Here is a 5,002-nt window from a genome sequence, read left to right on the forward strand (position 1 = left end):
AAGCAGCGACGTGCTGTTGTAAAGGCCAATGGGAGCCGTGCTCGGTGGACGCGTTGAATCCGTTTGGGATCGAGGAGGATGCCCTCGCCCTGGCCGGTGTGGCTCAGTGGATAGAGCGTCGGACTGCGGACCGAAGGGTCCCCGGGTTCGATTCCGGTCAAAGGGCACGGACCTCGGTGGCAGGCTCTTCCCCGGCCAGGGCCCTGCTCGGGGCACGTGCAGAAGGCAACCAACCAATGTGTTTCTCTCACATCGATGGTTCTCTCTGTCTCTCCCTCTCTCTTTCCTGCTCTCTGTAAAAATCAATGGAAAAATATCCTCGGATGAGGGTTAAAATAAATAAATAAGTAAATCTATAACAATAGAAGTGTAATATGCTAAATAGACTGGACAGCTGAACGACCTTCCAGACGTCCTTCCAGATGAACCTGCCGTGGCAGGGGCTGAGACAGAGGTGGTTAGGGGCAATCAGGCAGGCAGATGAGTGGTTAGGGGTGATCAGGCAGGCAGGCGAGTGGTTAGGGGCAATCAGGCAGGCAGGTGAGTGGTTAGGGGCGATCAGGCAGGCAGGCAGAGTGGTTAGGAGCAATCAGGCAGGCAGGTAGAGGTGGTTAGGGGCAATCAGGCAGGCAGATGAGTGGTTAGGGGTGATCAGGCAGGCAGGTGAGTGGTTAGGGGCAATCAGGCAGGCAGATGAGTGGTTAGGGGCGATCAGGCAGGCAGGTGAGCGGTTAGGGGCAATCAGGCAGGCAGATGAGTGGTTAGGGGTGATCAGCCAGGCAGGCGAGTGGTTAGGGGTGATCAGGCAGGCAGGCAGAGTGTTGAGGGTCGATCAGGCAGGCAGGTGAGCAGTTAAGGGCGATCAGGCAGGCAGGCGAGTGGTTAGGGGTGATCAGGCAGGCAGGAGAGTGGTTAGGGGTCATCAGGCAGGCAGACGAGCAGTTAGGGGCAATCAGGCAGGCAGACGAGTGGTTAGGGGCGATCAGGCAGGCAGGCAGGCAGAGTGGTTAGGGGTGATCAGACAGGCAGGCAGAGTGGTTAGGGGCCATCAGGCAGGCAGGTGAGCAGTTAAGGGTGATCAGGCAGGCAGGCAGGCAGGCCAGAGGTTAGGAGCCAGCGTCCCCGGATTGCGAGACGGATGTCCGACTGCCATTTTAGGCCTGATCCTCCGAGGGGTCCCCGATTGCAAGAGGGTGCAGGCCGGGCTGAGGGAACCCCCCCCCCTCCATGCATGAATTTTGTGCATCAGACCTCCTGGTTCATAGGTCGATGCTGAACCACTGAGCCAAACCGGCCAGGGCTGTTTTTTTTGGGTTTTTCTTTGTGTTTTTTTTTTTTTTAATGTTTCACAAAACTTAGGCAAGGTAGGTCTTATCCCCTCCATTTTCGTAAAAGGAAAAATGAATTGCACGGCGTTGACGTAAGAGCCTGAACTGATAGAGATGGTAAACCCCGAGGGAGAGTTTCAAAGGCATCATCGCTTCTCCAATCCGTGGATCGCAAAGCACGGCATGATTTCTCCGGGACGCGAAGGGGAGAGCCTGGGCCATGATGTCATCGAGCCGTGGCCGGCAAACCGCGGCGCGCGAGCCACAGGCGGCTCTCTGGCCCCTGGAGTGTGGCTCTTCCACAAAAACACCACGGCCCCGGGCGAGTCTGTGCTGAAGACGCGGCGTTCGAAGAAGTTTACGTTTAAAAAATGTGGCTCTCCAAAGAAATGTCAGTCGTTGTGCTGTTGATGTTTGGCTCTGTGGGCGAATGAGTTTGCCGACCGCTGTCATAGAGCACATACTGATGGCGGCAGGTGGCATGCTGTCGGGCTGGCGTCTTAGCGAGTTCCAAAACATCTCATCACCAGCAATTTGAGATATCTGTGTTTTTCTCAAAAAAAGAAAGAAAAAAAGGAAAGAAACTGGTAAACCTATTTTTTTTTCACGGACACCTGCAACTAATAAAAAAAAAATGATGTTGAATGGAAAGTGTCCTTGAGCCTTGGCCGGTGTGGCTCAGTGGATAGAGCATCGGCCTGTGGACTGAAGGGTCCCGGGTTCAATTCTGGTCAAGGGCACATGCCCGGGTTGCCAGCTCGATCCCCAGTAGGGAGCGTGCAGGAGGCGGCCGATCCATGATTCTCTCTCATCATGGATGTTCCTCTCTCTCTCTCTCCCTCTCCTTTCCTCTCTGAAATCAATAAAAATATATATTATTATTTTTTTTTTACAAAGGAGAGAGAATGCCATGCAATCTGTCACAGGCATGGGTGCACTCTTGGGGGGAGGGAGTCACTAGCAAACAGCTTTCATTGGGGGCAGGGAGAATCTACATTTCTCATTTCCAAAGCCAGACCTCTCTCTCTCTCTTTAAAATAAAAATATGTTTTTATTGATTTTAGAGAGGAAGAGACGGGGGGAGAGAGAGAGACATCCATGATGAGAGAGAATCTGGATCGGCTGCCTCCTGCACGCCCCCTACTGGGGATGGAGCCCACAACCCGGGCCTGTGCCCTTGACCGGGAATTGAACCCTGACCTCCTGGTTCCTAGGTCAACGCTCAACCACAGAGCCACGCCAGCCGGGCTGCATTTTTAAGACTTCTGTATTTTGGGGCTATGCAATCTTCTCAGATGTATGTCCACCAGTTAATTTTCTTTGTATCAGAACTTTGGCTGTTTCCCTCCCCCATGAGATTACGAGACACAGGTGCAGGGAGAGGGTCTCATTCGAGGGGGACACGTGTTGGGGCCGGTGGAGTCCTGGTCCTTGGTCCTCGAGGAGGCGTTGAGTTCCTGCAGAGATTTTTCTGCTGAGCTTGGTTTGCACGCTCCATTGCATCCTGGGAATGTGACCCTCCCTGCCCTGACTCACCCCACTTTCCCCCTTTTTCTTTTATTTTTAGAGTTATGATCTCACTTCTTTTGATTCCTTTTATTTTTTTTAACTAGAGGCCCGGCGTGTGAAATTCGTGCATGGGTACGGTCCGTCGGCCTGGCCTGGGATCAGGGCCATCTTTCCCGGCTGCCGAAAGCCGGCCTTGCCCCCAGCCGCCACCTACCCCCGGTTCCCCATTCACCATCGGGCAATCGGAGCCTGCTGTCCGAGGGTGCCTGCCGGGCCAGCCCCATCAGTGTGTGGGAGCGGTGGTGGCGGGATCAGGGTTGCCAGCAGAGAGGGGACTGGGGGCTGTGGTTGAAGGGGCCAGGGGGGGGCAGGGGGGATGGGCCAAGACCCAACCCTGTGCCCACCACAGCCTCACGGACCTCAGTTCCTTTCGAGGAGCACGGATGCGTGGACTGGGCCCCTAGTTACAATACAATCAAGCAGGACCTGGACACTGTGCTTTACACTCCCTATCTGTGTCTTTTTTTTAATGACGGCTGTTTAGTCAGCCGTGTTTGCACAGGTTGAAGCCATTGGGGACATGATGGCTTCCTTGGGGCGGGGGGCAGGTAAGTCATTAACCACTGCCAACATCTCCCTCTGTCCCATCAGCTCCCTCCAACGGAGGTCACGTATGAACACTGTCGCTCACCTCTGCGTAAGGCGTCAGCGCAAACACCCAGTCGGATTGGGATTCCCGAGGAATGACAGATTTTTTTTCTTCCCCTGGGACCATTTCCCCCGTGCAATATTTGGGACCTGCTTGGGGGAAAAAAAAGAAAGGAGAGAGAGAGAGAGAGAGAGAGAGAGAGAGAGAGAGAGAGAGAGAGAGAAAGAAGAAGAAGAAGAAGAAGAAGAAGAAGAAGAAGAAGAAGAAGAAGAAGAAGAAAGGAAGGAAGGAAGGAAGGAAGGAAGGAAGGAAGGAAGGAAGGAAGGAAGAAAGGAAGAAAATAAATGAAATTGCTCGTTTCATTAATATCCCAAGTTAACTGGGCATTTATTTGCTAAAGCTGGAAAAACCGGATTCAACTGGGATCTTGGCCTGGGTGTTATAACGGATCATCTTCCGTGCTTTCAGAATAGCCTGCCCATGAGCAACGTGGAATACAGTGACTTCATGAAGCAGCCTTTCATTCTCCCCTAAGACAGGTATGTCATTTCTCACTGTGTCCAGGTTTATAAGCTGGGAGGAGGGCTGCAGGATTAGACAGAGAGCGTAGCGTTGGATGTCTAACGTGGGTGGGTGTGTAGACACCCGTGAACCGACTACTGCTATGAAATCCAGGGCTACACGGCACGATGTACAGTAGTAGCTTGTAGAGAGCGCCTGGGAAGGCACATGAGCTGATTGTCGGCTGAGTCCAGTGGCGTTGGAAGAGCCACGTCCTGGAAACGCACCGTGCCGGAGGCGGGTGTGTTGTCAGCCTGACCCTTAGCTCAGGTGTCAGGGGGCGGGTTTCATTACCTAAGTTCAGCCAGGCGCCAGGAACGGACGCAATTACCCGGGCTCAGCCAGGAGTGACGATTGCAAAGAAGGCACAAGAATAAAGAATTAGGGGAGAGATCAACCAAAGGACTTGTGTGCATGCATATGAGCCTAACCAGTGGTTAAGGACAACAGGGGGGTGGAGGCATGCGTGGGGAGGGGTGTGGGATGGGAATGGGGGGATGAGGACAAATATGTGATACCTTAATCAATAAAGAAATTAAAAAAAAGAATAAAGAATTACAGCTTGATCTTTAACCAGGATTTCACATAAGTTCCTTTGTCTTAAACTCTAGTAAAACTTCCTGGAATCAGCCCTAACCGGTGTGGCTCAGTGGATAGAGCATCGGCCTGCAGACTGAAGGGTCCCGGGTTCGATTCCGGTCAAGGGCATGTACCTTGGTTCCGGGCACATCCCCAGTGGGGGGGCGTGCAGGAGGCAGCTGATGGATGTTTCTCTCTCATCGATGTTTCTAACTCTCTATCCCTCTCCCTTCCTCTCTGTAAAAAAATCAATAAGATATGTTAAAAAAAACCCCAAAAAACTTCCTGGTATGACACTGTATAAAATAAACACGCTGCACTGGCTCTGGGTCACTGTCTTTCCATCAGAGGGCAGGGTCCCACCTGGTCCCAGCTT

This window comes from Eptesicus fuscus, chromosome 1, assembly GCF_027574615.1.
Source record: "Eptesicus fuscus isolate TK198812 chromosome 1, DD_ASM_mEF_20220401, whole genome shotgun sequence".
In the NCBI taxonomy this organism is placed as follows: domain Eukaryota; kingdom Metazoa; phylum Chordata; class Mammalia; order Chiroptera; family Vespertilionidae; genus Eptesicus; species Eptesicus fuscus.